The sequence below is a fragment of the Ceratotherium simum genome, chromosome 12 (genome assembly GCF_057802395.1).
Source record: "Ceratotherium simum simum isolate JZ-2026a chromosome 12, ASM5780239v1, whole genome shotgun sequence".
NCBI lineage: Eukaryota > Metazoa > Chordata > Mammalia > Perissodactyla > Rhinocerotidae > Ceratotherium > Ceratotherium simum.
In genome coordinates, this window is record NC_141911.1 from 17,529,161 (window position 1) to 17,538,745 (window position 9,585).

The following is a 9,585-nucleotide window of genomic DNA, read 5'->3' on the forward strand; positions in this document are numbered from 1 at the left end:
TGCCTCCACGTTCTCATCACCCACCCTGTCTTGAAGTAAAAATGGCCTCAAATTCTTGGCCTCTTCTCCCACTGAGAAGTGGAGTCTATTTCCCCTCCTCTCAAATCTGGGTTGGTCTTGTGGCTTGTTTTTATATCAGAATGGGGTTGAAATGCTGCTATGTAACTTCAGATACTGGTACTTAAGAGATCCACAGCTTTGACTTTTATGTACTTGGAACACATCTTAGAATCCCATCACCATGCTGTGAGAGGCCCAGACCTCATGGATAAACTATGTGGAAAATAACCAAGACTCTTTTGTCAATAGCCCCAGCTGAGCTCTCAGCCAACAGCCAGCACTGACTGCCAGTCATATGAGTGAGCCATTTTGGGTGTTCCTGCCCCATTAAGCCTCCAGATGACTGCAGTCTCCCAGTGCCCCAGCCAACACAATGAGGAGCTGCAGAACCACCCAGATGAGCCAAAGCAACCCACAGAAATGTGAGAAACCATAAACGATGCTGTTATTTTAAGACACTATGTCTGGGGCTGTTTGTTAATCAGCAATATGTAACTAAAGCACAGTGCTTTTCATCTTTCCTTCTCTGGTGAAGCGGTTCCTTTAAAGATCAACAATGACTTTAGTCTTAAAGTTCAGTGGCCTTTTCTTTGTCTTTTTCTTTATTGACAGCTCTAAGACATATGACACCAGTGAAATTCTTTCTCTTGATGCTTCCTTCTCCTTTCATCTCTGTGACATACTCTAGGACTCAATTTCTTATCCTCATCCCTTAAATGGAGATGTTCTCCAAGGTACTGAACTTGAACATTTCTCTCTAAACTCTCTTCCTTGGTAGTCTCATTCAAACTCCTTGTTTAAATAGCATCTCTATGCAGATAATGTTCAAATCCTTTAAGAGGCACAAGGATTAGAAGCTCGAGGTCTGGAAATGGGCCAGACAGGGCTTTAATCCTGAATCTGCTGACTACTAGCCATGTGACATTAAAGTGAACCATTGAAGTGGTTTAACCTCTCTAAACCTCCATTTTCTCCTCTCATAAATCTGGATGATAATAGCATCTTGCTTATAGGGATTTAACTTCAGCCTGCCACAGAATAAGCACTCAGTAAAGCAGTATTTTTCAGTGTTTTACAATTTTTTATATCGCTGCTTACATAAGCAAAATAATAATATTTGTATGCACTCTGGGTAAATGGAGGTGGCTGCTCAGGTCAAAGACAATTGGCCCAAGGGCTCTGGCCTCTCCAGCCCCTGCCCAACCCCCACTCTAGGAGATGATCAATATTTAGGCCCATTGGCCCATTATTGGCGCACCAGTGGACAGCTTTACAGTAAAGGGTAGCAATTATTGTCCTTGTCTCTGGTCCTGATCTCTCTCCAGGGCTCTAGAGCTACAGTAACAACTTTGTTCTGGATACTTCCCCCCATCTCCACTCCAAAAACCAGATGGTAATTCTCAAAGTAAGGTTCCCTGGTCAGCAGCATCAGCATCACCCGAGAATTTGTTAGAACTGCAAATTCTCAAGCCCCGAATCATACCTACAAATCAGCAACTCTGGGGATGGACCCAGCAATGTGTGTTTTAACAAAGCCCCAGGTGATTTTCAGGCAGGTTAAAGTGTGAGAACAAATGACCAATATTGATTTCAACTTGGAGTAGCCAAACCTGCACCTCTCCCTCTGCTCCCTATTTGGGTTAATTAGTTCCTCTACCCTCCCAGCTTCCTGGGCTCAAAACCTCAGATTCATTCTTGACTCCTCCATCCTACCTCTAGCTGCCTTCCCTACCTAGTCAGTCACCATCCTGGTTTTGCCTGCAGCAACACTATTCACGTCTCTTTCTTTCTCCTCTCTGTTCTCACCGCCACTCCCCAGATGAGGAGCTGGCCAATTTCTCCCAAACCTGTTCACTTAAAGTCCAATTTGCCTATGACCAATTTCACTAATAGCCAGTTAAGATAAAGCAAATTTAATTTAGAAATTAAATTAATTAAAATTAATCATTAATTAATAAAATTATAATTAATTATAATTACATATAATTTAAATTAATTTTAAATTATAATTTAAAAATAAATATTAATTAAATTAGTTTTAATTTAAAAATTAATTTTGTTCCATCAAATCTGCCCATTATTTTTTTCATGACTTTCATCACTTCTAAGTTCACTATGTCCTTGCCTTTCCAGATGTTCAATAAATATCTAATTCTGTTTTCTACACTTTAATTTTCTTACATTTAACTCTTGAATTATCTGGAGTTTGTTTTGGGTTTTGGTGTAAAGTGAGGGTCAAATTGCCTGCCCACTTATTGCTCAGAGGCAGGCCCCTCACTTACAGTTCTAAGTTCTGAGTTCTTAGCCATTTACAATTTTATTCCCCTCCAGGCCAAGCATAAAGATCAAAGAAGATAACCAGGATGCATGAAGTGCTGTGATTGTTGCTTTAAGAGTGGTTGTCCCACTTTCTACATGTGACTGACTTTCTCTGAAGGACATTCCTTTCTCATTAGTAGCTTGAAATGAACTTATTTGTTAGAAACTAAGACAGAAGTGTCCTTGGACAAATAAGCTTGAAAATCCCTAAATATTCAAAAATTAGTGCTAGGAAATTAAACCTTCTGGATCTTCCCTTACTCTGAAGCAGTTTCTCTCCCTGGCCCAGGGAAGGAGGTAGCAAGGAAGAGGTGGAGTAGAAGTCACGACGAGATAACAGAAAATGGCAGGCCCACCCCTTCTGCCCTGATAGAATGTATAGAGTAGGAAGCAGGGATTGGAGAGACAAGGGTCAGACACATGTGGCCTGTCTCCTGAAGGGGGATGGTAACACATCAGCAGAGGAGCAAGCTAAAACCAGAGGGGACGTGCAGGGTGGTTCCCGCAACATGGGCAGCTGCAGCTGAGTGAAAGGGGCAGGACCACCTAGTTAGATGGAGAGAGCCTGAATTACCTCACCCAAGCTGCCCGCAGCTCCTGTGTGACATAAGGGAAAGTTCTTTCATGCTCCAGGTTTGAGAGGAAGGCCGTTGAATTGAGAGCAGTGGGCCTGAGTTGGGAGCAGTCACGGCAAGGAGAAAGCCTTCGGAACAGGCCGCCCCAGGATGTGCCGCTTTGACATGTGGGATATTTTGAGCTAAAGGTAATCAAGCCCCTGTGGGCCTGAGAAACTTTTACTTCTCCTTTAAAGAATTTAAATTGGGGGCCTTGCCCATAATAAGAGTTATTACCAGAAATAAATTTTTATGAACTATCTGTATGGCAGGGCAAACTTCTAATTACTGAACGTCTGCTCTTCTTATCATCCTGTGAATTACCCTCCTCCCCTCTGAAGCCCCAGGCCCCTCTCCTATTCCTTAGCTCAAGATGACATATACACCTCATTTTACGTTTTTGTCTCTGAACCTCTCATGTATGTGTGGTCTCTGACCCTCTCTTGTATGTGGGGTTCCCATACATATGCAATTAAATTTGATTTTCTCCTATTAATCTGTCTCATGTCAATTTAATTCTTAGACCAGCAGGAAGAACCTAGGAGGGTAGAAGAAAATTTATTCCTCCCCCACACCCTGCTGAAGAGGCTTCAGAGGGCTTCATGGAGATGCAGCTGAGACTCAGAACAGCCTCTAATGCTCACAGGATCCTGTGGGGTCAGATCAGCAGGCGAAGGAAACTCACCAGGATCTGATGAAGGCAAGAGGAAACCAGAAGTTCCCCCCTTTGCCTCATGGGTGTTGGTGGAAGGCCCTGGAGCCAGACAAGGCCAGCAGCTCCCCACAGACACCGGCAAGGATAGCAAGAGGGTCTAGACTAGAAACCCCTTCTCCTATGCCACCACATCACTACTCCCAAACTCTACACATTCGGGGAGGATCAGGGGAAGGAAGAAGATATCTGAAAGACTGAACATCCCCAAAAGAGAATGAGTTACTATTACCGAGCCCCAAGGGACCTGTGACTGCCAAGTGAGTCCTTTTGCCAGGAGCCACCCGTGCCAATAGAACAAGACCGGGTTCAGAATAGCAGAGCAGAAACATTATTCATTGATCGATGAATAGAGGAGGCAGAGCTCGTGCTCTAAAACACCTTCTCCTCGAAGGGGAAGGGAGCAGGGTTCTTATGGGATGTGAAGGGGGCAGGGTCTCTGCATCATTCCTCAGGGCGGGGGGCATTTGGGGCATGCGCAGATCTTCGCTTCTTGCACACAGCACCTTTTGCACACGTTTCCTTTTGCCCAAGGCGCTCCATCACCCTCTCGGACCTTTCTGGTTTGGACCAGTCCTGCAGTTTGGCCACCTGGCAATATTCTTCTGTCTTGGTTCCTATAAGCAAGAACAACTTAAAGCATTAGACATGGAAAACGTTTTTAGGGACTTCTCTGGGTGACATCAACTGAAAAAGACCATTGAAACCTGTAGACACAGAGGGGCCTGTTAAAGGTCTGACTGTGCCTCCTGCCCCCACTGCCCATCACCACCCAGCAGGGTGAGGGTGGATGAGGAAGATGAGATCATTATAGAAAATAAAGACCTGCATTTTCTTTGCACATCTGAGTAGTAGATATGTGTAAATTAGCAGCTCCCACTACATCATAAATGTAGAAAATACATCTAAAACCTTATAAAAATGCAGGAAGGTCTGGAAATTTCCTACCGTAAATGAACTGTCCATTTCCCCCCTAAAATAATGTTAATTTGCTTAAATTAGTTTTTAACTTATTAAATAATTAATCAATAAAAACTAATACTTATAAAATATGTGTAATATATGGAAAATAGTGATTCAACAAAAACCCATATACCCACAGGCCCACTTATTAAAAAAAGACACCCCATAACTGGAATGGCCCTCCCACCTCCAGCTCCCTTGCTCCTGGACAGAAGAACCACACTCCTGGGTTCTACATTCAATAGTCTCTTGGTTTTTTTTAATAGTTTTACCACGTATGTTTGTTTTTTTCACTCAGCATAATTTCCTTGAGATCCATCCAGGTTGTTGCATGTATCAATAGTTCATCCACTTTATGGCTGAGTAGTATTCCATGGTATGGATGTACCACAGTTGATTTAACCATTCACCCATTTTAGGAGATCTAGGTTGTTTTTAGGTTTTGACCCCTAAAAGTAAAGCTTCTATGAACATTGATGCACAGGTTTTTGTGTCAACTTTCATTGTATTTTTAAGATGAATTTCCCTGAAAATTCAAGTTAAACATCCTTTCCTTTTTTTATTGGCTATTTAGGTTTTTCTCTTTTCTGAAATGTCTTTTGCCCATTGTTCTTTTTGGTTATTTACTTTTTCATTTTGATTCATGGGAATTCTTTATAGATTCTGAATACTAATCTTTTGTGAGTAATATATGTTACAAATATCTCCCAGATTATAGTTTGTCTGTTCCCTCTCTGGTGTATGAACATAAATTTTTAATGTTATTGTGGTCAGATTTATCACTCTTACCCTTTTAGTTTGTACATTTTGTGTTTTGTTTAAGAAATTATTCCTTACCCCAAGGTCATAAAGATAACTAACACTGTCTCCTAAAATTTTAGAGCTTTGCCATTGATATTTAAGTCTTTCATTCACCTGGAATTTGATTTGTGTGAGAGATGTTAGGTAGGGGCCCAGTATCACTTTTTGAACAGGAATATCCAATTGTCCTAAGACCATTTATTGAAAAGTCTGTTCTTCCCTCTGTGATCTGAAAAGCCACCTCTTTATTACATTAAGTGTCCATATATTCTTGAGTCTGTTTCTGGGTTCTCTCCACTCAGCAGCAAAAAATGAGAAAGTTTCCCTTGCATTCCCCCAAGGCTAAGAAGGTACCACCTTAAACTAAGGTACCTTCTTAAACTAAGGGTGTGCCCCTTTGGGGTCCTAGCTTTGTGCAAGTGGTAGAAGTGTCTTTTTTAGAACCCTTGCCTTTCCAGGGCCCTGGGCTGTGACTCGCGTCTTCTATGCCTCAGGAGGCTCTCACAGTTCCACAAGTGTTCTTCATGAAAGCCGACTTCACGGCTCCACTTTCCTCTCTGGGCACCTGCTTTTACGTTGTTTATGGTCTCTCATTACTCCACCTTCTCGCCAGTTCCATTTCTTATAAAAATCTTTTTCCTTGTTTCTTAGCTGTTTTCACAGGGGTGTCAGTCAGTGTATCTAGTCTGCTATGCTGCCGGAAATAGAAATGGAGAGTATTAAAGTCAAGCCAAACTGACAGGTCAATTGACTCGGAGAGAACTGGATTTTAGGCAAATTGATTTAGAGCCCCTACTTCAATTCCTTGTTACTCTCATTCTGGAGACTTTGAGAGCCTCCAAACTCATCTCCCAAACTCTAATCTCTCCCCAGTCCAACCCATTTTACCCACTGCTGCCAGATTAATCTCCTTGGAGCAGATTTCTTACCAGGCCACAACCCTCTCCTCTACCCTGTCCTTGTTCTTGGCTGTTCAGCTACCAAAAGGCTGGAATGGGTCTTCGTTACTTCTTTTAAAAAGTTGAAACTCCTCAGCCCAGCCCCTGGAATTCTAGTCTCTAGTGATGTGATCCTTCCCACCAGTGCTGTGGTAGACAGAATGGCCCCCAGTCGTGTCCATGCCCCCTGGAACCTGTGAATATGTTACCTTCCATGGCAAACAGGACTTTGCAGGTGTACTTTGAGGTTGTTGTTAGTGCCATGGAGACTCCTAGTGACCCTGTGGACAGCAGAGTGGAACCCTGCCTGGTCTTTTTGCGCCATCTGCTCACCTTCTGGCACTATATCACACAATGCTCCATGGCTGTTCATAGGGTTTTCATGGCCAAATTTTTCAGAAGTGGGTGGCCAGGTCCTTCTTCCTAGTCTTTCTCAGTCTGCAAGCTCTGCTGAAACCTGTCCACCATGGGTAACCCTGCTGGTATTGGAAACACAGTGGCATAGCTTTCGGCATCACAGCAACACGCAGCCACCACAGTGTGGCAACCAACAGATGGGTGGCATGGTTCCCTGCCCGGTGGCGGTGAAAGTGCTGAATCTTAATCACTAGGCCACCAGGGCTGGCTCGTAGATTATCTGGTGGGCCCAAACTAATTATATGAGCCCTTAAAAGCAGAGAACTTTCTCCAGCTGAATGCAGGAGAAATGAAGCAGAAGGGAAGGTGAGAGAGACAGGAAGCATGAGAGGGACTCAACCTGCCATCGCTGGCTTTGAAGATGAAGGGGACCACAAACCAGGGAAGTGGGCAGCGCCCAGAAGCTGGAAATGACCTTCAGCTGACAACAGCCAGCCAAGACACAGGACCTCGGTCATATAAATACATGGAGCTAAATTCTACCAATGATCTGAAAGAGGCTGGATGCCGATTCTCCCCCAGAGCTTCCAGATTAGAGCTCAGGCTGGTCAACTTCTTGATTTTGGCCTTGTGAGGCCCAGAGCTGAAAAATCAGTCGAGCCCACCCACACTTCTAACCTAAAGAGCTATGAGATAATAAATTTTGCTTGCTTAAAATAAAGTTTGTGGTAATTTGTTACAGCAGCAATAGAAAATTAATACATGTGCCTATTAGTGGGAAGAACGCTGAAGTCAGACAGGTGTTTTCAATCCTCTCTCTCTCATTAGCTATGCAACCTCTTTGAGCCTTTGTTTCCTCGTCATTGAAAAAGCGTGTAAATTCCTGTATAGCTTAGCTCACAGGGGTTCTGAGGGGAATTCAGTGTGATAAATTACATAAAATACCTCATGTGTGATAGATTGATAACCACCTCCTTACACGTGCCACACCCTCCCACATCCATGCCTTTGTCTGCCTCTGATACTCTCATTGCTTAGCATCAGCCTGCTGCCCATTCTCCAAGGCCCAGCTGGAATGTCACCTCTCACACAAAGCTTCTGTGATCCAGTCTACAAGAAATGTCCTTCTCCAAGAAATGAATTCTTGCAGCATGCCATCTTTGTCTCTCTATGTCAGAACAGGATTAGAGCTCAGGCCTCTTCCTTCCACGGGATCTCTGGAAATAACAGAAAGGAAATGCAGAACTTTAAAAGTTCCTAATAGCATTCACTCGTTTCATCACTGAGCTCTGGGAGCATGTGTGAGGTGCCCCTGACCACCCCAAAGCAAGCGCTCTATTGGTTCTCTGAATCTCATTCACTGCCCCTCAGGACCAAAACTATATATGAGGATTGTAAAGTGTTATGGACTGCACTGTGTTCCCCCAAAATTCGTACGTTGAAGCCCTAATCTCCAGTACGTCAGAATGTGACTATATTTGAAGATAGGACCTATAAAGTGGTGATTAATTAAAATGAGGCCATTAGGGTGGGCTCTAATCCAACCTGACCAGTGTCTTTATAAGAAAGGGAAGTTTGGACACACGAAGAGACACCAGGGACGATTGCACAGAGGAGCGACGATGTGAGAACACATTGAGAAGACAGCCATCTGCAAGGAGAGAGGCCTCAGAAGAAGCGAAACCTGCCAACACCTTGACCTTGGACTTCTCCAGAACTGTGAGAAAATAAATTTCTGTTGTTTAAGCCACTCAGGCTGTGGCATTTTGTTATGGCAGCCCCAGCAGACTAATACAGAAAGAGTAAAACTATGCAGGGGACATCTGATAATAGGTAATTGTTCAGTAATTCAAAGGTGTATCTGGCTTTGTTTAGAGTTGACTTTACATTTAAGAATTTACATTTTGGAGCCAGCCCTGATGGCCTAGTGGTTAAAGGTCAGCACTCACCACTTTGGCGGCCTGTGTTCATGTCCTGGTCGTGGAACCACATCACTCATCTGTCAGTTGCCATGCTGTGGCAGCGGTTCTCATAGAAGAACCAGAAGGACTTACAACTAGGATATACAACCATACACTGGGGCTTTGGGGAGGAGAAAAAAAAAAAAGAGGGAGATTGGCAACAGATGTTAGCTCAGAAAAAATCTTTCCCTGCAAAAAAAAAAAAACAATTTACATTTTTGAATATACTATATATATTATGAAAATAGATCATCAAGGCCCACCGTGAAGGTTTTAGGGTAATGCTCTAGGATGAAACTTGAATCTACATAACCAAGGAGTGTTTGAATCTATATCTCTTCACAGAAGTAGCTACTATTGAATTCTAGTCCACAATGCAAGAGCGAGTGCTAACTTAAAGCCAAGACACTCTAAATCTCATTCTAAGAAATCTCTTTCTATCAGAACCAGATCATTGTTCATTTAGTAATTGCCTATGACTGGCAGCATCTTGGAGGAGGCTGTGGATGCTCCTGTGTGAAAGGCCCTACTATTCTGACAAGGAAAGTTTTCAAATAGCCACTCTGTGCCTCTCCAGACTATGAAGGAAGAGCTCCCGCCTGGTACTCACCTTCTAACATGTTTACGATCATTTTCGCCAGTTTCATCCCAATAGCATGCATTGCTATTAGGCATATGTTTATATGTGTGGTTCACAGTTTAGGTATTTTTTACACCACTGTGATTAAATTGACGGCAGTGTCTAAAGGTGAGAGGGAGGGAATGAAAGAGGCTTCCCGTGGGACCGTTGTAACTGTGCTTCTGCAGTTTTATGTTTTGTCACAGGCTACAAGGAGGGGCAGCCACACTGCTGTCCTTTC

The 9,585-nt window shown here is 43.3% G+C and overlaps 1 long non-coding RNA gene across 2 annotated transcripts; it reads right to left on the minus strand.

The window, feature by feature from the left end:
* Positions 1-3,781: 3,781 nt before the first annotated feature.
* LOC147915789 (uncharacterized) lies at positions 3,782-8,881 on the minus strand. Of its 2 annotated transcripts, XR_015553729.1 has the most exons (4): positions 8,714-8,881; positions 7,847-7,981; positions 5,584-6,163; positions 3,782-4,322 (listed from the first exon to the last, which is right to left on the minus strand). It is a non-coding gene; the product is annotated as an uncharacterized LOC147915789 (long non-coding RNA). The 2 variants fall into 2 exon arrangements; XR_015553728.1 differs by lacking the exon at positions 3,782-4,322 and having other exon boundaries at positions 4,815-6,163.
* Positions 8,882-9,585: the final 704 nt, after the last annotated feature.